Genomic DNA, 27,812 nt, shown 5'->3' on the forward strand with positions numbered 1-27,812 from the left:
GTTTCACCACTTGTGGAAGACATTAGCTCCTGTTTCTGAACTATACCTTTCAAAACTCATTTGGATTAGGGCTTTCACATTTTTACTTTTGAAGGGCAGCTTTAAATACAATTAAAAGTGGTGTCAGAAAGAAACCCCTGTTATCAAAGTAGAGGGGAGAGGGGCACTCAGCAAACCCCAACACAACTGTACTGACACAACACTGACCTTCCCCCACACATTGTCTCCTTCCTACTCAGGTAAATCCTGAACTTATACTCAGCACCACTCCACAGACTCTAAATTAAACAGAAAAACTCTAATGCTGTTACTACTGTATCTTATTTTTATAGCTTTGTTTGGTTGTGGTAGAATTCTCTTCTCTACACACGGTTTTTCCCCTCTGTTGATTTTGCTAGGTAACATTTTCTCTACATATTTGTATCATTTAATCTCTGCTTTTTTTATGAGGCAAATTCCTTTGGGAATGAAACACAAGAGAGACTTGGATACATCAAAGATGGCTACAAAAGCCTTCTGATGCCAAAGTCTTGAACTGCCCAGTTACCCTGCTAGTAGTTGTTATGTAGTTTCCAGTTTTCTGAATTTTTTGTAGATGAAGTACATGAGGGTTGTTCTCTTTAGGGTGACATGTAGTTATTCACTCAAGCACTCATTTAGTCCTGTGGCTCTAAACCAAAGCAGCAACAGCCACCAGCTATGTGAGAGAACAAATAGAGAATACCCATAAATACCTGCTTCTGGTAAAATCATAAATAAATCTGGCCTGAAGTACTTCCGTGCATACATATCGTGTGGCTTTGGGAGGAGGAAGAAAAAATGGCTACAGTGGAAAGGAGACTAAGAGGAACCTACAGGAACACACAGGAATAGCAAAAACAAAACAAAAATAGAAACAAACAAAAAAGCCCAAACAAAATTACAGAATGGAGCATTTACCAGGAACAGAACCAAAGAAACAGAATGGTAAGGAAAGCTATAATGCACTGAACTGCATGGGTTGAAAAGAGGTTACTATAAACCTAGGAAAATAATTTTTCAAAGTACAGACAAGAAAGTATTTCAGAGAGAAATGCAAAAGCAACAACAGTTTCTTTTAAGGGAAAATAGCAGCTCAGGACCAGCTTTGGCTTCTAGATGCCAAAAGGTGCAAGTAGGCAGAGGATACATACTAAATTACCAGCTTCTGTTTTGTCTCTTCCATTTGTAAAAATCAGTTTAGAAGATTTGGCCTTCCTGGCATATCTATCCATGACAGGAAAGTTTTAGCTGTGTAAGATAAATTATAATAATGTATCTGCCAGTTTTAATAATAATAATGTATGTGCCGGTAAGTTAAATTAGGACAGCATAAATATGCTTATATTTCTGCAACAAAATATCTTGTCCCAGCACAGACTTAGGCTGACAATCTGTATCTGAGCAAGACTTTGCATTTTCTTTTAGTAAAATAAAAAGTGTTCATTTCAAAATGTGAACACTTGCAAAAACAGTTTGGTTTTGCTCAGCTCTCAGTGTCACCTGTCCCTCACAGCTCCTCCACAACCTGTGCTTGCAGCATCTCCAACTGCTTTTTTCTCTCCAGGAGGCTGAAACTGCCATGCAAGCCCTGCAGACACACAGCAAATTAGTATTTCATTATTGTTTTGTCAATGTTGAAATTTTAAACAGTTTGAGCACATGACATAGCCAGTTGCTTCATGTAGGCTCCCAGGCTAATTGGCACTTCCAGAGGCTGCACAAAGCCTCCCCTGCCCACCCAGCTGCAGTGACAATTTCATCAGCAGTGCAGGAGCGTGAGCAAACACTGCTCAGAGCTGCTGCACGCACAGCTGTGAGAAACTGGGCTGTGAACACTCCAGCCTGGCCATCAGCTGCTTCTAATTTGCTCAGGTATCTTTGGAAGACTTTTCTTTGGTTAGAAGCAATTCTGCAATGACTCATAGGAAAACAGACCCATCAAGATGCTGAACTTGGCTGTCATTAACAATTTCACACATCCCTACTTATTTTGAATCCTGTGTTTGTCACTGTGGATGAGCCCAGAACATACCAGTAATGGTTTTATTATGAAATTTTGCAGGACTTCTGAAAAATTCTCACTGTGGCACATGGACTTATAAGGTAGGGGCTTTTGTTTTAAAATAAATCACTTCTCTTATTGACTATTAGCAGTGCATTAGAAGGCAGAATTCAGCCCCTGGGTTTTCTTCAGGCCTCTCTGTAACATATACTAATATACTTTACATATGTAAAAAGAAAAAGATAATAATGGCAATAGAAAGGTGCAACAGCTAACAGTAAACTAAAGCAATGTGTTCTGCAGGAAGGTTCAAAAAACTTCTCCAGTTCAAGGTACTGCACAGACTACTTGCTAGCTCATATTTTAAGTTCCTGTGGATAAGAAATAGGAAGTACTGGGAAATACTTAGCTCCTTAATTTTGGTTTTTTTTTTTTTTTTTTTTTTTTTTTTTTTTTTTTTGTTCAAATTGAGAAAAAAGAAGTATATGCTGATAAAAAATAAATATAAACAAAAATATAAGAAATTCAGATTGCCTTTTCCAGTGATCTTACTCTTTTGAACATATTGCTTCTGTAAATATCGCTACTTCTTCCACCTTAAAATAATGGCCTTGCCTATGATTTGTACTCTTTTTCTTTCCTTGTTTTTAATATGGTGCTTCAATTTCATCTCACTTACAGGGGACATATATAAAAATTGTAACAATCTTGGCTTTTGAAGAACAGCTGTGCTAATATAGTTATTTAAGTCTGCTGAACTTAAAACCTAACATCGTTCTACTCATTTCATCTACTATTGCACAGAAGCTATTTGAATTCTTTTAGCTCCTTTCAGTGGACTTAAAGCAATGACAGATTTTGTATGGTCTCCCTCAAAGCTGCTGTTTCCCAAGCTGATGGTGATAAAATGTTCAGAGAACTTCCAGGTTGGACAATCAAAACATCATAAAATGTCCATGATTGATACTGTCTACTGTGTTCCTTCAAAGGCTGTATGCTGCATTTTCCTTCATCCAAGCATCTCTGCCACGCCCATTTAATCCACTATGTCTCCAAGAGACTGACACCAGTAAAGACGCCAGTTTATTCAGAGTTTATTCAGGGTGAGGAATCCTCCCATTCTTCCACTATAGGAGTTTCCAGTGCCAGCTGTCCAGAGTACATCCACTTGCATGCTCTCAATCTCACTTCAACAAGCAACGAGTAACTGGGATCCCGTGGTTTTTACTAAAGGATTCACCCACACTGCTGGAGGATTCACCCACACTGCTGGAGGATTCCACAATCAAGAGGAGCAGCCCTCAAGCATCATGCACAGGTCCATTGCTGGACTGGGCTGGGCCTGGTGCTGTCACTTCTTTGGTCTGTGCACGTTTCCTCTCCCTGCAGAAGCGCTGACCTTCACTAGAGGCAGGTACCAGCAGCATCATTTGTGGGAGCACAAATGCTCCCAGCTGCTCCCCACTGCACAAAGTGAAAAATATGTTTCACCATACAAAGCCATACAAACAACCTTGATATTTTAGTAAATACTCTCCCCTAGAATGCACATCAGACACATCCTGAGCTGCTTGGGACACTCTTACATCCATTTTCCAAGTTTCTCTCATTTATTTTTCTTTATTTCCTTTTTCTGTGGCTCCTCCATTTCCAAAATCCTTTGTATGTTTAAATGAATTGCTACTATTCCATCAACTTTAGTCACCACCTCTCAACAACTGCACTTCTATTACTTTTCATTGTGACTCAAGCAATACAGTTATAGCAACTACATTTGTAAATCCTCTGAGCTGTCACTTCCAACAGCTGCAACCTGCTGATTGCTCCTTTCCTCCCTGCATTCTCCAGCCCTTTTAACTCCAAGAAGTTTGTTTGAAATGTCTTTTTTTTCATGGAATAAATTCTACTTTTAAACGTAGAGACCTTCCCCCACACTTTTGAGCCTGACTGAATTTTAATAAGGATATTTAAACAAAAAATAAATTAGCATATGCCAGTTTCCCCTCCATGTACTCACATCACTTTTCCACCATCATTTATCTACCTCAAAGCTGATAAACACACTGTATGTATTAGCATTTTAGCTCAGGGATGCCCCAGCAAATGCTTTGCAAGTCCCACAGCAGATCCATGAGACAGTTATTTCTTTCTGATTTATCTTTATTGAGGTTGGGTTTTGTCTAGCTCTGACTGCCCACAGAGAGCACACACCCCTCCTGACCCTTATTTCCAGGCAGGATTAGGCCAATCCTATAAGGTCAGAGCTCAGAATGCCCAGGATATTTTTTTGTCCCAATTTCCAAGTCAAAGGAGAAGCAGAGGTGTTTGGGTAGTTCAAGGCATGGCTCTCCAGGGCAGCTGAATATGACTGGTATGGAAAATGGTGTGAAAACTGCAGAGAGAAAAGGGAATCCCCTCTGTAGGCTATAGACTCAGGTTGATCTTGATATACTAATGGAAAGCATTGGTATGTTCTGGCTTTGAGACAAAATTATATTTCAAAACTATGATTTTGTGGACTAGCCTCACTATTGCCCTGCGCAGGGGCTCTGGCCAAAGCAGAAGCAGTTTTTCTCAAACTTACATTAAATATGGCTTAGCCAAAACCACAATAAATATATCGAAGAATTTCCAAGAACAGCAAAACAGTATTTGCAGGCTTAATTGCAACTGACTTTTATCCATTTCAACTTCAAGCTATTTTCCATGTAGCTCAAACAGTAATGGTAAAGACTGCTTTTAGAGAGACCAGTGCCATTGGTCACAGCCATAATGATTGTTCATGGGTGCCTGTACCAATGCAGATTTATAACAACTTCAACATCCCAACACAACTGTCTGACATAAGAGCATTGCAACTAAATACTCTGAGTGATCAGCCAAAAGTCTGTTGTGTGCAAAAATAAAAACTTAGGTCAGAAACACAGCAAGTTGCCAATACAGAACAGAAATTGTTTTCAGAGTATTCCCTGAAATGGCATCAACCACAAACCCCAAAAATGTTTGTCTTTCAGGACATCTGGCTTCTTATTTTTCCTTATTATTTGCATGCATTAAAGTCCCTAAGGAGCTCCAGACTAATGTGTTGCCTTCCTCCTCCATCTCATAACTCCCACCTATCACCAAATGTTTCACTGCCTCTGGATCAGCTTTTTCATCTCCTAAGCATTTCTGTACTACTAGATTTGTTTTGCAGCTTCTTTATTAGGAATGAATAGCATTTTTTAAAATTTTCTCCTCTATGGCAATTTACCTTCCGGGTTCTGAAAAAAATTTGGAATATTTTTCTAGTATGCAGAGGGCAATTTAAATTGAAAAAGAAATCCTATTTGTTTCAATAAAATGATAACTCATCTTTCTTTAATTCGCTGTAGGGTGGTTTTTTGTTGTTTTTTTTTAGGGCTTGGGGTTGTGGATTTTTTACATTCTTCACTGGAAGGTATAACATGAATATAAAACACTAAAGTTGTTAGAGTAGAGATAAGTGACTGCGTAGTAGGGGGAAGTTACTTTTAAAAAATAGATTATATTGAAGAGTTTCAATGGAATTATATTCCTCTTGAATGGCAATGTTAAATCAGCTGAGAATAAGGACTAATATCTTTAATATTAAACATTTGACATTGTCCACAAACAATATATCTAACCAGATTAATAATTCTTTTTTTTCAATAAATAACTCTTATCCTCCAGACTATATAAGAACCCCAAAAATGAAATATTTTTTTAATCAGGACTTCTCATTTTACTGAGGATTGTTTTTGTGAGTATGAGGGGTGACACTGTTCAAAGACTGTTTACAGTACCTGTACTGCACTAAACATGGGTTTTCTGCAATATGCAGAACTTTTAAAGAATTCTAGACAGGTCATCCCTTTTTGCTATGCTCAGCAGAAGGCTCAACACAGCCATCCTTAAAATCATATCTACAAAGCATTTCCAGTGATATTCTCTGAGATCCCTTTCTAAGGAAACATCCTCTGACTTTAACTTTAAAAAGCTTACAAAACTCTGATTTATTGTGACCATTTGTTTCCAAGAGCTTTATTGCCTAACCATAGATCAACTTGGCTTGCTTCAGTCATTAACAACAGTACATTATTAGACCAATTATAACATTCTAAAAGTTTAATTTGTAAACTATTACAAATAATTATTGTTTCACAAAATGAGGTTTCCATCCTATTACTAACATATATTAGCAATGCCAGTTCTGGCCTAATTGTGGCTTTGATTTAAGATACTTAAGTCAATTTTATTGATAAGCAGTGTCACCTACAATATATTACAGAGGACCGGAAAGTTTACAGACAAGAAGCTAAAGACACAGCTGTAAGGATATTTTTGTTATTCCCTACACCTTGATTAGATTCAGGAACCAGACAAATGATGCCAAGGACAATCCTGGGAGGGAAATTATTTCCTGGTGATGCAACTTGTCATTTATTTTAATCCTGTAGGAAAGTTTCACCCTGCCAGCAAAAGAGGATGCAAATGTTTGCTGCTGAATTTATAGACCTTTCCAGCAACCCAGTAGAATCTGGGTGGTTCACTGCAGTACCAGCAAACTCAATTGTCTGCATTTTTTTCCTTGCATTCAAATCAAGTGACTGCAGAAATCTTAACACATTTTCAATTTTCCCTCCTTGATTACTTACTAGAGTTCTCTGGGTTATGGTTAGACACCCGTGGAACCATTTGTTCCTGTCAAGCCAGATCTGCTTTTATTGTGGTGGGGTTTTGCTCTAAGGCTTTCCAAGAGAAGCTCTATTCTCCTAGAAGCTATGAAGATCTATCAAGTTTGATTGATTTAATCTCTGATTAGACTTCTGAAGAATGCAGTCAGGCTACCTTTGTGTTTTGCCTTGCCCATCAGTAAGAAAAGATCCAGAGAAGCTACAAGAAGGACTCAAAAAAACAAATAATGTCCCTGTCACATCCCTGGGAAAGACCTGTAAGCTCCCTTAGTGGAGAAAGATATAGGTCAGGCAATATGCAACATGCTCAGTGCCTTCATGTCCCGTATTATACAGAGATTCATTTTAGCTGACACATAGGCTTAGAAGCAAATTTCAGGATAAATGGCACAAACCCTGCTATTAACTGTGTTGGAGACACTTTAAATATCTCCATCAATACAAACATCACAGCCCTTTTAGCTTGCACCCTTCCAGTGTCAGAAGAAAAGCAGTAATGCAAGATGGTTAAGAGATAGAGCCAGGGACATGCTTGGTGTCACTGAGTCTTCTTTGATGGAAGCAGTGTCATCACTGGTGGCTGAAGGTGAGAGGATGGAACCAGTTTTGCCTGATTTCCAATACTTCTGAAGTCATATTGAAGTATTATCTTTCTATCCCAGGTAAAAGATGTAGAAGTAGAACATGATGAAATAAACCATGCAGGGAAAAATTATCTGATAGAAAGAGGTAAAAGAGGTGAAAGAAATCCAAATAAAAGACTAAGAAGTACTCCAGAGAAAGTTATGCTGCATGTAGATGGCAGCCACTTCAGGCACTGAATGTCACAAGAGTGGATAAAGTGATAATTCCTATCATTGCACAAGTCCTTCAACCAGCAAGAGACACGAGCACTGTTGGTGCATCACATGGAGGAAGCATGCAGGCAGAAAGGAGGGTCTGTGGCACAGAAACACTCACGGGGTGCCTTGGCTCACCTGGCCAGGCTTTGGCCAGCACTCCCTGCAGTCCACTGAGCTCTACCCAGCATCAGGTGGGTTTGCAAGGTCTTTGCCTTGAAAATAGTAACAATATATTGACGGTACATCAAGACACATGAAAAGACAGTTCTGGATAAATAACGTAAGAATGTCTAATCTCTTACACAAGCAGTGGAAGGCAACAGTATCCAAAAGTACCTGGAGCACACCACAGCTTGGAGAGGGACAAAACTGGGGGCTGCACATTAATTCGTGGCTTGAACTCAATCCTGTGGTGAAATTAGGAAGGAATTGGCTTGATCACATCCTTCTTCCCTCTGAAGTTTATCATTCCTTTCTAGCATCTTTTGAAGGCAGCTGTCATGCAAGGCTGTAATTCTTACCTCCTTCTCCCAGTGTTAGTGAGTCCAACTCAATTATTTTTCCCCTTTCTGTTTAAAGAATGCCACTATGTTCAAGTTTTAATCAAGGGCTAAAGCCAGAAATGTGTTAATACTGGAGTGGGGGCGTTTTTAAAACAAGCAGTTTATTACTCTCAACATTGCATATCTAAGAGAAACTCTCCCCTCATTTTATCGCACTAAAATTGCTAGTGTGCACAGGAGCTTTCTTTCCAAAGAAGGCCTCACAAAAATAGAAGTTTTCACTGTGTTTTGCTTATTAAGCAGCCTTATTGTTTTAAGAAGTAGTCAATTAATCATTGAAAATGTTGCCCTGACTATAATTAATAACTACAGACAAAAGACTATAGGAAAAAGACAAGGTAAATCAAGAAAAGCAAACATCTCCAAGAACAGATTTTTGCTCTCTTTATTGCTCCAGGAGCTCACAGATTTTTTTTAACAGAATCTATGGCTGATCTACTTAAAGTAAAAACATGGAGAAAAAGAGGAATGGCTGTAAAACCACAGCCACTTTTGAACCTTTATATGCAGGAATCGAGAAGAACCAATTGGACAAAGAGGACTCAACAGTAATACAGTGCAGATAAAAATGGATATCAAGAATATGAAACCAATTTCTTCCAAGTAGAAGCGTTAAAATCATACACTGGTATAACTATATGAAGGTGTGCAAATCTGAAAGACAAATTTTGCTTGAATGTACAAGTTTTCTAACCACTTTTCATAAGGTGATTGTCAGCCCTAGGCAAGCAGGGATGGACAGAAGGAAGTAAGAAATAAATACTTGAAGCAGTTCTTTAGATGCCACCAAATGCCCCAGCTACTATTTCACAAACCTGGGTCTCCATCTAAGGGCTATAATGTAGGATAATACAAGATATTATCCACTCAGTCTCTGCAGAAGTTTCTATTGTTCAGAAGTTTCTATTGTTCCACATTATAAACAGAGGTATGCGCTCCTTTCATTCTACATATATCAAAATTAAGTTCTAGCATAAATAAAATATATCCAAAACACAAATCACTAGCCAATATGATTAAGCTGGCAAAAATTTGTAAATATAGAATTTGCAAAAGGAATTTTACATAAGTAGATATGGCAGGCATAATCGGGAAGAACTTGTTCTACAAGTCATCAAGGGCCATCTCCACCACTTGCAGTTAAATAGAACACAGGCTTGGTCTTTAAAGTTAAATTGGATACTTTTTTTTTGTAAAACATTGGCTAGTAAAAAATGTAAATAATTTTAAACCCACTGGCTTAAAATAAGCACTCTACATATGAAATGATTGACAAATATTTATGGTTTCCATTTTATGTACAAGAGCATATACAGCATGATATAATACATTCATTCTAGTTGTGTATGTACTAAGTAAATAGAAATACTAGGAATGTATATATTATTCCTTGCTAATTTTTTCTGAAAAGCTATATATAAACTCTAAATCCTATTTCCATTCTTTTCAGTTTCCATTCTCTCCTTTGCAACACATTTCATATTTTAAATTATGAATGTGAAACACAGGATGTCATTTGGATGTCAAAGAAGCAATCAGCTGGAGACTACTATCATTCAGAAGCTACTTTGAGACATACAGAAAATTTTTTTAACCTTTAAAAAATGCTACAGTTTATTAAGAATATAAGAATTGCCTCTATTACTTCCTGAAATGCTGAATTTTTATTTATATTTAGGACTATTGCCTTTACAAAGTACTACCTTCAGCAAGTGCCTGTCTCAAATTATGACAGTGATTTCTGTGTAAGGAGACGTGCTGCTGAACTCAAGGACTGCAGAGTAAAATGCATGAAAGGAAACAAAAACCCTTGCAAGCTGCACAACAAGTACAGTACAGTGATCACCAAAGCCTACCAAGTGAGCACGGTTTATATTCCAGATTAACAGGGGCAGCCAGGCTCCTGCTCACTGCATCCAGGGCAGCTCCAGCAGCTGGATGCTCTCCTGCTCCTCCTCCTCCCTGCACTCTCAGTCCCTGATCATGGTGAGAACTCAGTGCCAAACCTCTGACTGGGGCTCCCAGAGATAAAGGCACATCCTAGGGGCACTGCTCAGTGACACATTAAAAGCTCAAGCTACTATAGAGCAAGGAACTCACCTTTCTAGCATTTTTCTTAAAAAAAACATATATTTATTGTTATTTGATTATTGATGATGCTTTCTTTTTGCATTGATGTGGTACTCAATGTGGAGTTTGAGATAGGAAAACAAAAGGTTTTCCCAAGGAGTGGCAACCATAACTGTAAATGTTAACTTGTACTGCAGAGGCACACCTGCACACGCAGACACTGCCCCAGATCTTTTCCTCTCCTGCTGCACAGAACAAGCTTCTCCAACACCCATCTTTGGTTGATGAGGCAAATTCTTACTCCATTTACAGCCTCTAATTGTTCCCACACAAACCCTAATTTCTCTTCCCATTTTTAAACCTGATGTGTCCATTTTGCTTTCTGATTAGAGGTATAATGCTGAAGGGCAGAGATTGAAATAAGCAGGAAGATGTTTTTCAAAACACAAATTCAAGGAAGACTCTAGATTTTAATAGTTGCACTATGATGACAGCTAGGAATTGTATTTATTAGCAGCTTTGCAGTGCATAGTCACTATGATTTAGTCACCATCACTTTTGACTCTTCTCAGAGGTACTTTGGCTATATTTACTATAGACACCCATGATGAAGGCAGGATCTTTGAGAAGGGTTGTTTAAACAGTATATTTTATATCCTTAAAGCTTCTCCCTGCCTATCAGATTTCTATTACGGAGCATGAAAATCATTCTTTAGTTAAAACACACAAGGCAGAAAGAAGCAGAGCCACAATCTTGTTCATAGAATTCAGAGTCCAGGACAAGTCTGCAGCCACAATCATGACCTCAGTAGGAAAGGGTCACAGAGCAGATAACACCAGAAATTTGGATCTTGAGATCTAAAATAAATAGCTGCAACATATAACACATCAAAGCACTTTATGCAGTTGCAGTGCTAAACAATTATTGCACTTTCTGGGACAGTTGAGAGACTGCAGAAAAGACAACAAACAGCACTCACACACTGGAACTTCCAATACAAATTCACAGACTTTGGATCTATACTGAAGCAGAGGACCTTTAATAGAAGTAGCATCCACAGTATTATTCTTTCCAAGTAATTGCATGGGTAAATAAAATCTGTTTGGGAAGGATGGGCTTGTATTGTCTGTGACAATGAATTGACCTTCAGGGACCAATTCCTGTCTTTCAGCAAGTATTTTCAGAAGGATCAAGGAAATTCCACATTTGAGAATAGGAAACATCTCCACAGCCATTTTCCCACCCCCAGCTGCAGCATCCAAGGCTCAGAGCAGCCACAGCATCTAGGCATGGGGAAAACATGTTTGTTTATTTATTTTATAAATTCAGGAATACTCATTGATTTTAATTTTCTTTCTATAGGGTTAAATTTGAACAGCAGACAAATTATGAAACATTTGGCAAGACACTTGGAAGAACCCATTCTGCCTTGCAGGTGCTCCTGCACAAAGTCATTCCAAGCTCTGAAGCTCAGCCCCAGTGCTCTCATCAGACACTGCAGTCAGGCAGCACAGCCAGCACCTCCCCACCCCACTGCAAACAAGTGGAGCAATCTGAACTATTCCCTCTAAAGCAGGGCTTCAAACATTCAATTGCCTGAGTGTTGTATTCATGTTGTTGCATAATTATATTTCCTGAGTCTCATACCTTCTGGGTGTTTTTCTCATGGCAGATCTTCACAGCAGTGGTGTTGTTGCTTCTCGGTCAGGGCTCCTCTCCCGGCTCTCCCTGACCACCCCGCCCCCTTTTATCTCGGTTACCTGCATGGGCTACAGCTGCTGCCCAATCAAGGACATCACAGCTGCAGCCCATTTACAATGACTAGAACCAGGGCGGGGTCACTAATACAATAGAGAGATCTTTAACTGCCATACTTATACTTACAATACATAAGTTAACTCAGGCCCCCAGATACACATTCACTCAGCCCCCTACATTTCCCCCTTTACTTTTACCAATTTTACAGTTACAATATACATATCTGTCCCAGCTCTCAGGCTGCCACAGCTCGCAGCTGTCTTTACTTCTGTAGTCCCAGCTCTCAGGCTGCCACAGCTCGCAGCTGTCTTTACTTCTGTAGTCCCAGCTCTCAGGCTGCCACAGCTCGCAGCTGTCTTGAATACATACATAGAATATATACATATCCTCCTCTTTTTTTCTTTTTCTTTTTTTTTTTTTTTTTTTTTTTTTTCCTTTTTTTTTTCTTTTTCTTTTTTTTTTCTTTTTCTTTTTCTTTTTCTTTTTTCTTTTTTCTTCTTTTTTTCTTTTTTTTTTTCTCTTTTTTTTTTTTTTTTCTTTTACTTCTACCAACTTTATAACTACAATACACATATTTATTTTAGCTCTCAAGCTGCTACAGCTCGCAGCTGTCTTTAAACACACACACAAATCCCTAGATGTTCTATATTTTAGAGTCCCAGCTCTCAGCTGTCCTGAATACATACTTTACAGTCCCAGCTCTCGGCTGTCCTTTCTTCTGGAGTCTCAGCTCTCTGCTGTCCTTTCTTCTGTCCCAGCTCTCTGGCTGCCACAGCTCGCAGCTGTCCTATCTTCTGTCCCAGCTCTCTGGCTGCCACAGCTTGCAGCTGTCTTATCTTCTGTCCCAGCTCTCTGGCTGCCACAGCTTGCAGCTGTCCGGGGGATTCCATACCTTCTTTCCTTGGCTGCATGTTCGAATCACGTCGGGGTCACCAGATGTTGTATTCACATTGCTGTACAATTATATTTCCTGAGTCTCATAGCTTCTCTCGATGGTCTTCTCACGGCAGATCTTCCCAGCAGTGGTGTTGCTGCTTCTCGGTCAGGGCTCCTCTCTCCCCAGGCTCTCCCTGACCACCCCGCCCCCTTTTATCTCAGCTCTTTCCACGGGCTACAGCTGCTGCCCAATCAAGGACATCACAGCTGCAGCCCATTTACAATAACTAGAACCAGGGCGGGGTCACTAATACAATAGAGAGATCTTCAACTGCCATACATACAATACATAAGTTAACTCAGGCCCCCAGATACACATTCACTCAGCCCCCTACATTTCCCCCTTTACTTTTACCAATTTTACAGTTACAATATACATATCTGTCCCAGCTCTCAGGCTGCCACAGCTCGCAGCTGTCTTTACTTCTGTAGTCCCAGCTCTCAGGCTGCCACAGCTCGCAGCTGTCTTTACTTCTGTAGTCCCAGCTCTCAGGCTGCCACAGCTCGCAGCTGTCTTGAATACATACATAGAATATATACATATCCTCCTCTTTTTTTCTTTTTCTTTTTTTTTTTTTTTTTTTTTTTTTTTCCTTTTTTTTTCTTTTTCTTTTTTTTTTCTTTTTCTTTTTCTTTTTCTTTTTTCTTTTTTCTTCTTTTTTTCTTTTTTTTTTCTCTTTTTTTTTTTTTTTTCTTTTACTTCTACCAACTTTATAACTACAATACACATATTTATTTTAGCTCTCAAGCTGCTACAGCTCGCAGCTGTCTTTAAACACACACACAAATCCCTAGATGTTCTATATTTTAGAGTCCCAGCTCTCAGCTGTCCTGAATACATACTTTACAGTCCCAGCTCTCGGCTGTCCTTTCTTCTGGAGTCTCAGCTCTCTGCTGTCCTTTCTTCTGTCCCAGCTCTCTGGCTGCCACAGCTCGCAGCTGTCCTATCTTCTGTCCCAGCTCTCTGGCTGCCACAGCTTGCAGCTGTCCTATCTTCTGTCCCAGCTCTCTGGCTGCCACAGCTTGCAGCTGTCCGGGGGATTCCATACCTTCTTTCCTTGGCTGCATGTTCGAATCACGTCGGGGTCACCAGATGTTGTATTCACATTGCTGTACAATTATATTTCCTGAGTCTCATAGCTTCTCTCGATGGTCTTCTCACGGCAGATCTTCCCAGCAGTGGTGTTGCTGCTTCTCGGTCAGGGCTCCTCTCTCCCCAGGCTCTCCCTGACCACCCCGCCCCCTTTTATCTCAGCTCTTTCCACGGGCTACAGCTGCTGCCCAATCAAGGACATCACAGCTGCAGCCCATTTACAATAACTAGAACCAGGGCGGGGTCACTAATACAATAGAGAGATCTTTAACTGCCATACTTATACTTACAATACATAAGTTAACTCAGGCCCCCAGATACACATTCACTCAGCCCCCTACATTTCCCCCTTTACTTTTACCAATTTTACAGTTACAATATACATATCTGTCCCAGCTCTCAGGCTGCCACAGCTCGCAGCTGTCTTTACTTCTGTAGTCCCAGCTCTCAGGCTGCCACAGCTCGCAGCTGTCTTTACTTCTGTAGTCCCAGCTCTCAGGCTGCCACAGCTCGCAGCTGTCTTGAATACATACATAGAATATATACATATCCTCCTCTTTTTTTCTTTTTCTTTTTTTTTTTTTTTTTTTTTTTTTCCTTTTTTTTTTCTTTTTCTTTTTTTTTTCTTTTTCTTTTTCTTTTTCTTTTTTCTTTTTTCTTCTTTTTTTCTTTTTTTTTTTCTCTTTTTTTTTTTTTTTTCTTTTACTTCTACCAACTTTATAACTACAATACACATATTTATTTTAGCTCTCAAGCTGCTACAGCTCGCAGCTGTCTTTAAACACACACACAAATCCCTAGATGTTCTATATTTTAGAGTCCCAGCTCTCAGCTGTCCTGAATACATACTTTACAGTCCCAGCTCTCGGCTGTCCTTTCTTCTGGAGTCTCAGCTCTCTGCTGTCCTTTCTTCTGTCCCAGCTCTCTGGCTGCCACAGCTCGCAGCTGTCCTATCTTCTGTCCCAGCTCTCTGGCTGCCACAGCTTGCAGCTGTCTTATCTTCTGTCCCAGCTCTCTGGCTGCCACAGCTTGCAGCTGTCCGGGGGATTCCATACCTTCTTTCCTTGGCTGCATGTTCGAATCACGTCGGGGTCACCAGATGTTGTATTCACATTGCTGTACAATTATATTTCCTGAGTCTCATAGCTTCTCTCGATGGTCTTCTCACGGCAGATCTTCCCAGCAGTGGTGTTGCTGCTTCTCGGTCAGGGCTCCTCTCTCCCCAGGCTCTCCCTGACCACCCCGCCCCCTTTTATCTCAGCTCTTTCCACGGGCTACAGCTGCTGCCCAATCAAGGACATCACAGCTGCAGCCCATTTACAATAACTAGAACCAGGGCGGGGTCACTAATACAATAGAGAGATCTTCAACTGCCATACATACAATACATAAGTTAACTCAGGCCCCCAGATACACATTCACTCAGCCCCCTACACCTGAGTAGTTTGGTTTTTTCCCTGAAGATTCAGCATGGGAAAGTGGTAATTCATTGCTATTGCAGTTATTCAAAACTTTAAAATTTATTATTTTGTTGACGGGTAAAAATACTACCCAATAAGTACCTGAACAACTCAAAAGGCCATCTTAAATAAAATTAAATAAGTTTAATTTCTTGACTGGGAGAACATTATGTTTAGATGTCAGACTGACAATATTACTTGTGACTACTATTCAATTCTGCTATTTCAAAGCTATAGGGGATCAGTGTGGGGATTCTGCAAAGTATCTTCCGGTTAAAAAACCTAGGCTAAACAAAGCATTCAGTTACTTCATTGTGATATCAGAAAATTACACTAAAAAAAGACTGCTAAGTAACTGAAAGTTTGTTAATATTTAAGGAATATTTCCTTTTGTGAAAAATTCAGGATAGTTGATTTCAAAAATATTATTATAAATGGAAACTATAATAGTAATTTTTCCAACAAGTAATCCAATTTGTAAATTTTCTGAATAGTTTGAAAAACATTATAAAGAGTGGAATCTAAAATGAAGGTCAGCATTTGAATTTCTAAAACCAAGAGTCCATTGTTTACTTTAGTCTCTTTACAACCTATTATTATTATCGAAGCAATTATAATCTTAGGCTTGCACTTCAAAGGGGTAATTTAACAATAATAATTTATTTTCAGACATTCAAATTCAACTACTTCTCTGCAGTATGGTAACACCTTGCATGGACACATTTGATTTTTAAAGTAACATCTGACACCAAATTTCACACTAGGAGAGTTTTTCTGCTCAATATGACTCCAGATTACTCAAAGACTGCAATGAACAAGAATGCCACTCAGAAACATTTGGCAACATCAAATTTTGCCAGTTTTCACTTGCTAAATCATATTTGACCTGCTGAACTTTCAATAGTTCAGGGGCATGTTAGTCTAAACTAATGCCTTTAAGGTTTCTGAGATTTAACATCAAAAATACACAAATATTTTAGTAGTGATATTATTTATATTAGTGATTATTTATATATCAGCACTATTATTTATAGCAGTGATAATACATAACAGTACAAAGAACAGAAGAGCTGGGCTCTGGATCAGACCACATGCAATGAGTATCAAAAAGTGCTTCATACACTGTGCATACACCAGTACTTCCATTGCTGCCACTGAAATACTGCCTAGTAATGTCAGGGTGGTGCAAAGCATCCCATTCTTTCTGGAAAGCCATCAATAGATAATATCCAGGATGAAACAGAGGTGAACTTCCAAATGAGAGCAATGCACTCTGTGAGAGAAAACAGCTTGCTCTGCAAACTGAGGCTCTGCTGCCTGCCTCACTCTCTCCAGGTGCAATGCTCTATGTTGTATTATATTGCTTGAAAACAAACTGTATTGATAGGAGACAAGAATAAGTTTACCTAATCTAAATATGTAGTATTCCAGAAAAAGAAGGGCAGACAGAAGGCCAAAATCATGAATTATGCATACCATATCATCAAACTCCTATCCTACTTTAGAGCTGGGAGCAGGCTTTGCATGGAAAATGAAATTAGGATGGAACTTATATTGAACAATTTTCTCCATAACTGGTTCTTACTCACCTTAAATGTAAAATTTTATTTAGCTTATATCACAGGAAGGCATCCTGATTAAAGTAGCACACCCACATATGTCCCTTTGAAAGGATTTAATGCAAACAAGTCTAAAATAATTGAAGGGGAGACATTTTCTGACTGTTCTCAGAAGAGCTTAGTGAAGAGGATAGCAGGAAAGAATTACTTTATTATATTGATTTCCTTAGGAAAAAGGAAAAAACTCAAAGTAAGGTAGGTCAAACAAACCAATTCTCTTTTGTAAAAATCAATAAGAGCATGCAGAACATGAATGAATTTAAATGTAAAGAAGGGCTTGCAACCATAGTGCAAAACAAGATCTGCACATTATCACTCTAATAAGGCAGGTAATTCAAAGGGCTAGCTTGGGTCATTACTGCACCATGCTACTTTAAAATAACTCAAATGCAATGTGTGTGCATTTTTACTAATTTAATCAAGCAATTAATCTGAAATGACTGATTATACATTACTGCTCACTGAAACATCTTGAATCATAGCATATGACAGATCTGTAGCTACTTAAAACACATCTACCTAAAGCTGAAAACGTGCTCTATATGAGGCTGCAAAGCTGTCTAAGCTTCTCCCCAAGTCATGTATTCATAACTCCCTGCACTCCAGTGTCCCCTCCAGGGGTGGCTGGGTGGCTTCCATCTGTCCAACTGCTCCTGCAAGACCTTGAAAGATCCTGTGCTGGAGAAATATGTCTGTCAGCTCCCAGCCAGGATTGGCTTCAGCAGCTGCTTACTGTAATAGCATGGAGCTGTTCATGAAAGGAAATAGTTCTGTTATTGGGAAATTGTGCTGTTGTACATCTGTGGGAAATAAAGACATGCAATGGGTAAATAAACACATTAGAGTGAACCCAAACAAACAAAAATGAAAGCCTTTAACAGCTTAAAGTATTTTTCTTAAGTATGCCATCTGTCTCCAAGTATCAATTATATAAAAACCAGGAGATGGATATAAATACACAATAAATTGTGGGTTGCTTAAGTACACATTTGTTTAATAAAGAATGTATTGCATCACAGCCTAACTTTAATTCTGACTTTAAATAAATGCTATTACAGGAGACCTCTCACATTCTAACCATAACAACAATAACTACTTCTGTAAGAGAAAATCATTAAAAATTATTTATTTACACATTAATGACAATTACTGACAAGCATCAAATAGAAGTCTGCATATATACATTTTGTTAGATTAAGTGGGAAAATACTTTAGTAAGATATCTGGGAGAACTGAGAGAATTCGTAGTAATTAAAATGCTATAAAATTCTACAGCACATTAATATATTAAACTATTAAAAATACCTGCAATAGTATCCATTAACATGTTGATTTAAGGAATCCTCAGCACGTTGCTCAGGGTCAAGACTGTAGCATTATCATGAAATTTGTATTTTTTTGTATTTGGATCAAAGTGTGCTTATTAGGGGGCTAGTATTTATTTCTTTTGGATTTTGTTTGTATTTCTTTTGTTTTAAAATCTTGTTTTCTGGTGATTAGTTATTACCATTTTCCCAGTGAATTAGTTTTAAGTTTTGGGTTTGTTTTTCTCTTGCAAACTTCTACAGAGTGACGTGAACTGTGGAGCTCACAGAGGGGAAGGTGCATGCAGATCAGCTCAGCTGGGCTCTCCACAGCCAGAGAGAGAGCATGATTTAATGGCACTGCAGCACATTGCCCCTTCACAAACTCCTTCCAGGAGCACTCCTGGTCCTGCTATGAGCATCTTTGCAGAAGCAGCATCCACAGAAGAGTTTGCCCATATTTACCTATATTTGGTACCCCTTTGCCCTGCCCTCACTACAATCCTCCATACAGCTCACAGAGAAATTCATAAAATGGAACCCAAATGAGATTACATTGATAATACAGTGCTCCTTTGGAGACCACCTTTTAGAACAAGGTACAATACTGCAAATCTCCAAGCTGAGCAGGTGTGATAATGAATTCAAGAGCTGAGAATGTGTCACTGTGAATTCAGTTGTTACCAAAGCTTAATACGTGCAGGTTGCAATTTGATGATGCTTTATGCAATTGCAGGGTTGTTACTGTCAGAAACAATCTGTTTACTTTGCATATTTTCACATTTTTGTGAGCTGCCTAGATTCTATCTTCTGCAATTGGCATAGAGATTTACCAATTTATTTTATTTTTCAAGATGAGTAGCCTTGCAAAGGATCTGAAAAGGTCCCAGCATGCAAAATTTGGGAAAATTCTGAGGCATAATGATATTCATGAGGATTCAGATTCCACTTTCATCTGACCTTGACAGCTGAAATGAGGCCAGAGGATCTCAAAGACCAAGCTCCATGGGTCAGAAAGCCCCAGAAGCAGAGCAGAGAGAAAACTGCACTCTCTTGGTTTACCAACCAATATTCTGACATTGGATGGAGAGGCTCTTATGGGAGAAAAAACAAATACAAATAGCCTGGCAGAAGCCATGGTGGCTTTTGTGGCTCCAAAATAAAAGGGGAAGTAAACATTTCTGCTGATCCCCTGTCCATGCAGGCTGTGGAGAGGGCAGGTGTCTGCAGGGAGGGCGGCAGGACCTCTCTGCAATGGATCACTGGACAGCAGAGCTTGAGACACTGCCCACCCACCCACAGGCTGTGAGCTCATGGGAGGACAGGGACAGGCAAGGAGGAGAGGGCTTCTGCCTCTTCCCATTGCTTGAATAAGCCATTCTGAGCCCCTCTCATCAGCAGAGGACAACTCAAGACCTGCTCTCACCTACCCATGGCTGCTGAGAGGGAAATGGGTGCATCTCATCATTCCTGCACCCACCCCAGCAAGGCTGGAGCAGCAAGGCTGCTGTCAGCCTCATCCAGCTCCTCCCTGCTGCCACCACTGCTCCTCTGACTCAAGAACCACCTGGCTTTAAAGCAGTGAAACTCTGAGCTCTGCAGTGGAGGTTGCTCACAAAGCCTTCCTCCAGCTGTCCCATTGCCTGGACCTGGTGTGCTCTGAGTGACACCATGGCTCTGCAAGCTTTCACTGCTTTATTTTCATTGTAGAAACTCACTTCTAACTTATGATGCTCTTGGAAAACAAATTCCCATGGAGTCTTTCTCAATTAAAGAATAAATCATAAACTACTATAGTAAAAGTAACTACTATAGTAATAGTCACTATAGTAATGACTTTTAGTCACAACATGACTTTCATGTTATTTTTTCTATTAGTATTTCTGTCATTAAAGTTACTGTATTTAATTTTATGTAAAGTCTTGAAATAAAAAAAAAAAAACATTAACTCCTCCTACATGCTACTTAAAAAGTTAAGCACCTTTTAAGTGACCTTGTACATTGCCAGTTGGACCTGGATGTTGTATTTTGCATGTTATATAACTAACAGGTAGATAGGGAATTCATTTGCTGATCCACAAGCCTTGTTGATGTCACTAGGAATGACACCAGTCACCCTCTGGAAAGTGGCCAATGCAAGTATTTGAGTTGTTGAAATAAAAATTGAAATTAAAAGTTATTTTCTTGAAGTTGTTCAAACTTCAGTAGGGAGATGAGTGAAGCAGAATCATTCTGTAAGATATTTGCATTATAAGACTCACTCCATAATTTGTTTTATGTCACATGCCTATCTGCAGAAAATGCAGGACTGAATTAGTTGTATCTAGATTGTGAGCAGAAAAAAAGCCAGGTTATTTCCCTTTACTTAAGGGTTGGCATGAACCAGCTGGCATTCAAAAAACAAACATGCAAAATAAAAACAAACAAAAAACCAAAACAACAAAAAATAAAACCCCACAAACAAAAAAAAGCCACTAAGAAAAACTTCCGTATTGATTCTTAGGTTAACAGGCCAGACCAAACTGTACTAAGAGATCCAGACGAAATATCATACTCTAAATTTTAATCTAAAAAAGTGCATTGCAGAAAATGAGTAAAGATAGTGGTTTACAATAAGAAAAATGAGATAATAGTTTTGGAGCCTTAACTCCAGTTTTTGCTGCTTATGTGACTGCAATTGTAACTCTTAACAATTTCTGGACACCGCCTATAACCCTGATATTTAAATAAGTGCCACATCTCTGAATTTAATGCATGTCCTATAATACAACAGAAGATTATATCAGCTGAGTATCTTGACTGCCACATGCACACTCTGCCCAGTATTTGCTGAAAATGAAAACATCTTGTTCTGTGTTTCCCCAGGTACAGCTGGCACCGTCCCCTCCTGCAACTGCCAAGTCCCAGAGGCTTTGTGCAACAACAGGTTTTGTTTGCTCTGTCATATGTTTATGTGATAAAAGCTTTCTCTGCATTATGAAATCATAATGATTTATAAACTTCAATAGAAATTCAGTTGAACCTTTCAGGAAGCCAAGGTGGAGTGAATTCAGGGCAAGCAGCACTCCTAAGGCAGAGGGTTTCATGGACCACGTACCTAACAGAGACAAGGATGGATAGGTTTAAAAGTGAAACTAAATTCTGTGTTTGAAAGATTTTTTAAAACTAGACTTTAAAAGCAAGGCATTTCTGAAAATCTTCAGGTACACAGTTTTTGAAAGTCTAAGCCTCGCTTTTGAAAACAACCCAGAAAAAGAAGCAAAAAATTAGGCATACTTTTAAAGTTTGTCTACAGCTTTTGTAATACCAAAAACCACCATTTTCCAGGCTTTTCGAGTGACATATTATTTAGATAAGATCAACCATTAGTATTACAGAAAATAATTTCAGAACACATAAATTTCATTTAAAAGCAATAAATAAAGGGGTTTTTTCTGAACTAAAATTTTGTGTTTAACCTATTTTTAAAAATGCTTGATCTGAGCTCTTTTCTGGAGGAAAAAAAATCCTAATACATGGAGCAGCAAGGTTAAAATCACTTTTTTTTTTTAATTCATGAATTGTATTCCTGACAGCAAAGTTAAAGGAATGTCTAACACATTCCAGCTTTAACAGCAGTTGAGACAGCTCACCACTTCTCAGGAGGCACCCAGCAGTGTGCAGGATTGGGCCCACATGTCTGGGATCACTGAAAAATTATGAAAGCCACACATTCCTGAAATGTTAGGTTCTGCTTCCTTTCCTTCTTGTTCTTTCCCCTAAGTTTTTAATCTAAATTTTTGAAGTTTATGTGACTTCTCCTGTGCTGATTCTTTCAAAGTTGTTTTTCAGATATCGTAGAGAAGTAAAACAGGATTGAGAAATCTCACAAAAAAGAAGTTAGGATTTTCTACTTTAATATGTTAAATGCATCCCTCTTTTTGAAAAAAAATAGCCTAATGAAAGTAAAATTAGTCTATAAAGTCAATTTGGGAGTTACTTCCATATCTTTTTCACTCAAAATACATTTAAGATTAAACTGCCAAAAGAAAAAAAAGGAAAAAAAACCATGCTTGTTCCCTAGAAAGCTTAAGAATTGTTCACCTCTCTTTGGTTAATTTAGTTTTTTTTAATGTGGTTAGCATCTAAATAAACCTTATCAAACATTTCTTGCTCCACTGACAATTTTCTGACCTCCTAGTTGAAGATCTGAGCCCTAACTTAGTTCATGGATGAGTAATCACAGCAGGTCCACAGCAGAACCTATCCTAGAACTACAAATATATCATCTGCAGCATTGTAAATCAAAGCCTCAAAGAGCATCGTTTAGCCTGGAGCTAAAATTGCTTGTTTATCAGATGGTGCCTAGCTTAGCATGGAGCAGCTCCTTGTAAATCTCAGGGACCTTTTACAGCATATACTTAAGCAAGCATATTGGCTCCTGGGAGACTTTCCTGGAGCTTTAATGACTGCAGACTGCTGAAAGAGCCAGGCCCTGGGTTAGTTAAGTGGTTACTTGTATAGCTTGGCTCCATTTTGTAAACTCCCCAAGATAAGGTGTCTGCTTTATCTGGGCAAAGAGCAGGCATTAGTTTCTTAGGGAATCTTTATATCCTAAGTGTTAATGTTCTTGTGGCTTTTGCTGTTTTGACCTTTGTCTGCTCACTTTTGATTTATGGTGGGAGCAAATCTTTTCCCCCAAGCCCTTCCTACGTTTTATAGGTACTTTGAAAAGCACGGTGGAGCACTCAGAGCACAGCTTTTAAAAGGGACTGTAAGGCCACACTATTGCTGGGAACAGGGCACAGCTCAGGACGCTCCAGCGACAAGGAGGGAAGGCGAGCACCCATTTTATCTCTGGCTGTTGTTCACTGGATTGTCCCCCTCACAAAATGGGTGGTCACAACAAGCCCATGGAGCTCCACCCGGTGCAAGGCAGGCCCCAGCCTGGGCCAGCAGCCCCTCTGTCCTGCTGGGCAGCAGTGGCAGTGACAGAGGGGCAGCTGCTCCCCTGGGGAAGTGCTTGCCACGGCCATGGACTGGCTGGATTCACACTGGTGTCCAGGCAGCCACTGCCTGATGGATAGTTGCATACACTTGATGTAATTTGCTAATTGTGGAGCTCGTTATCTGGGTCTCTCACTTTTTGATTTGAATTAATTAGAGTTCACCTCCATGCAGCCACCTGCTGTGCTGTCACACACAGCATACATTGGTACAACAAAAACAAGGAATTTTTTTAATAGGCTTATTCAAGCAAAATGTGCTCCCATTAGATGTGTGAAATGGCATCACTGCAATGTCATAGACTAAAAAGAGGAGCATCATTTATTTCAGCCAGCATAGTAATGGTGCAAGTGAGAGGAAAAAATGGTCCATTGCATTTATAGGCAGAAGACCCAATACATTTAAAATCTAATTTGACTTTACCAATTATTCAATATCTTTGAGTCTTTCTCGCTTTTTTGTCTTTTCCCTTGATCCAAGTTAAAAGCAAGAAGGTCTGATTTTTGTTGCTGCTAGCAGCCTTGTTAACATTTCTAAGCCAAGAAATTTTTGCTGCCTTGTGTGTGCAAGCCTCCTCCAGCACCACGAGCTCGTATTCCTTCAGGTAAGCACACTGCACGTTTCACAGAACTGAAAATATACTCCCTTGCTGCATGTTTTCCAAACAGAACAAATCATTATAACACAGAGCTAAGGAAAAGCCAAATAACTTTAAAGGTTCATGGCAGCATTTGTCTTTTGAAAGGTGCTACTTTCAAACTACATTGAAGAACATGAGTTTCCTTTTCACTGGGTATTTAACACTGGCAAAGGCACTTTACTGTGATATGCAGTTGTATTTGTTTGCCTTCCTATGTTTTAGGAACTATATTGAAAAGAAAATCCTGTTTTCTTGTACACAACCCAAGTAGGTTTTTGTACAAGAGGTGTCAGGCCATCTGAAATACATCTGGAGCTATTTTTTCAGCCCAGGATCAGTAATGGGTGACCTATTTACTCCATTACTCTGTAAAGATGGTTGAGCTGGCTTTGATCTCTTGTGGTCTACACTGGGTTGCCAGAAGGTCAGGGGAAAATTATTCACCCTGGCTGCTATGTCCTGTGGGCACATCACTCTTCCTCCTAAAACTCAGTGTTTCTTCCCCATTCAGAACTGTTCACTGCTCTGCTGTGGGCTGGATGTTCAGTCAGGGACAGCCTCATGATGCTCCACAGAGAAACTTCCTCAAATCTGACATGTACTCCATAGGTGATAAAACATCAGGACAGCTGATATGAGATACTGTTGATAGCTTTTGGGTGTTTTGGAAGACAAAAGAAAAAATTAAACAGGAATAGAATTAAAATTAAAATTATATCCAGATAGATGGATATTTAGAGATATCATGCAGCTCATGCTAATTCTTGGTTTTGAAAATAATTCATACTGAACTGCTACAGAGGTTTTAACACTATCCACATTATTACAGGAGACTTTCTGCAGCCTTATAGAAATGCATCATTTCCAGGGAATTGAATTATTCTTTGTAAGAATTTGGGGTTCTTTTATAAATGCATGTTTTACAATAACAGTACTTGGCATGGTTTGGTACTTTCTCAATTCAGAGCACTGTATTACTTGAATCTTTAATTCCAATCTATTTCTGTGACAAAAGTGTCCATTTTCTCATTTGGCAAATGGAGAAATTGAAGCAGAGAATCAAATTTGGTTACCCAGGATCACAAAGGCTCCAGCTACGATGCAAGTAAAGATTTGGGCTGCTCCCAGGACCTGAGTGCTGTGCCACAGAAGCTGCACATTTCACCCAGCACCTTGGGTAGAGCTTGCTGCCTTAGGCTGCACTTCAGGTATAATGTCTTGGCTTGCAATTGTGCCTTTGGATGAATATGGGCACAGAGAAATGGCAACAAAGTCAAAATCAAAATTTGAGACTCCTCTCTTCCAGAAATAGCAACTTTTTTTCAAATGCTGCAGTACATCTCCCTTCAGTTTTTCTAGCTAAAACACATAAAAGAGATGACAACGGCCAACACAAGAAAACCCACAAATACAAACCCCCCAAAAGAAACAAACAGCAAACAAAAATCCACCACCAGAGCATGCATGCAAGAGTGCACTAGCAGGAAGGCAAATTGAAATAGTCAGTGGTAAGGGATACACTATATTTAAACTCTGAAACCAAAGAGCCGCAGGAAGAGAAGGCTTCACTTAGTATACACTGTCCAGTTGTAGATGCTAATTGTTTCAGACAGACATTAAGGAAACGAGGCCCCTTCAAGGTAAAAAGAAGGCATTTGAGATTTTCAGTCACTGCTGCTACAGTTGGATTTCGTATTTGGCCACTGCCCTCTCTTTTTGGCTTTGAATATTGTTGTCCTCATGTCAGACCCCCAGGTTTGGCATCATCTGACTCTGTCACCTGGATTCTGTTTAGATCTCAGGTCCAAAGTCTGGGTCTAAACCTTTATTCTGTGCAATGCAAAGTATCAAATGTGTAAAAAAGACCCACAGAAAGTAAGTTTTCCAAACAAAATATTCATCAGAGGAAGAATCATAACTATCTAGTAAAGGTCTAATCTCCTAATGCCTGTGAGCAGAAGGGGATAATCCTGGGCCCATTGAAGTTGAGTGAAAAAACTCCACTGAGGCAATTTGCCTTGAGAGACGTTCATTTCTGTGTGGTTGTATTCTTAAGACCATCCATTACTTCAAAACATGTTGAAAATCAATATTTTTGTAACTATATAGAACTTATTGGGTTGGTGTTATTAAGAACTGGAACTTCAAGGCACACAATTTTAAAACAGACAAATGGTGCTAATTTTAAACAGTGAGGATAATGAATCAAGCTCCTCCATGGAGTAATCGTTTCTCCAGCTCAGAAACCTCCTTGGTGAAATCTGAAAGTAGCTCTGGAAGGTTTACAGGTCAAATAAATATTCAACTCAGTGCTACAATAGTAGGCTAAATTCATCAATACATCCATACTAAAATATACATCCTAAAATTAGATTGTCCAGTAATCTCATCCTGCACTGAGGAATCACAGGGACAGGTTCAAATCCAGAGAAACCAGGCAAGTCACAATGTTCCAGCTTTATGTAGCTACAGAAATATTTCTAAACTGAAAAAAAATTCAGAAATGTTTATTGGGGGAGATAGTTTCAAAAATGGTCACAGTGCACAGCTGATAGCTGTGCCTCTTCAAAGCATTCCCACATACAGATATACTTTTTTTTTCAGTCTGAGTAGTAGGTTGTTGTCATAGACTTCACAGGGCAAAAATTTTGCCCTGGATTTTCCAAGAGAGTAGTGCTTCTAACAGCCTTTGCTAAGGTGCTTCAAGTATTTGAGCCATCTCACAAGTAATAACTTTATTAGTCACAAGTACAAGTTTATTGTTACTGGTTTTGGAGAAGACATGGCAGCATCAGAACTGAAGTAGGGGATGGAGGGCCAAGAAAATGAGGCTGCTTTGCTTTCAGGGTAAGCTGGGGAGTACTGGGGTTGTTTCTGCCCACCTAGAAGCTTCAAAGACAACACTCCTGCTTAGACAACAGGGTCTTTCATTGGCAGACACACAGTGCCACATGTGCTTACAGAAATGTCATAATTATGGCTGTTAAAATAACATCACTGTAAAATGTTTTAGTGTTTTATTTTTCTCCTGTTTGATTAGCTTTGGGGGGTGACAAACCCTCTCTAAAACAAGAAACCTGTAAAGCTCTGCTTTGATAGGTCAGTGCCCCTTCACTGCTTTAGCAAAACCCCAGGGTGGATCTTGGTGAGATGCAGTGAGGGGCTGGAACAGCCCTCCACAGGGTCCCTGCCACCCCACTGCAGTGAAGCCACTGCTGCCGCTGCTGCACGGGGAAATAAAAATGCCAAACACACCTTTCCCTTCTTCTCCCAGCATGAGAAAATGGAGAACTTGTTGCAGAGAAAAACCAGTGATTTTTGTCAAGCTCACAGCATCTGCTGAGTCTGCACATCACTCAACATCTTCTTACTTATGGAGGGTGGGAAAAGTGAGATCCCACACATCTCACACTGAGGTAGGATCACTGCACCCAGGGTGAAGGAGGTGGCAAAAACACTCACTGATGCATTTACCTGTCTCTGGAATTCTCCTTAGGAATAAAAGGGGCTTGAGCTTGTAAAACTTGTCATTTCCCTTCCATCCATTAGGACAAGTAACTTCAAGCAAATTCTTTCCTGCTCCATGTTTCCAGCCAGGTCAGGCTCATTAGTGCCACCAAGGCACCAGCAGCAGGGTAGGTGCTGCACTTGCTGCTGGTTATTTATTTACGTTTACATTGATCTGTAAATGCATCCGGGAGCACTTGTACCATCTGCCACACATTTGTCAGCCTCTGAATGCAGGGTGGACATCTGGGGATGCCACTGGGTTTTGTTGATTTTCCCCCATTACAGCTACTGTTTCCTTTTTAAGCAAAGG

Source organism: Melospiza melodia, chromosome 8, assembly GCF_035770615.1.
Source record: "Melospiza melodia melodia isolate bMelMel2 chromosome 8, bMelMel2.pri, whole genome shotgun sequence".
Taxonomy (NCBI): domain Eukaryota; kingdom Metazoa; phylum Chordata; class Aves; order Passeriformes; family Passerellidae; genus Melospiza; species Melospiza melodia.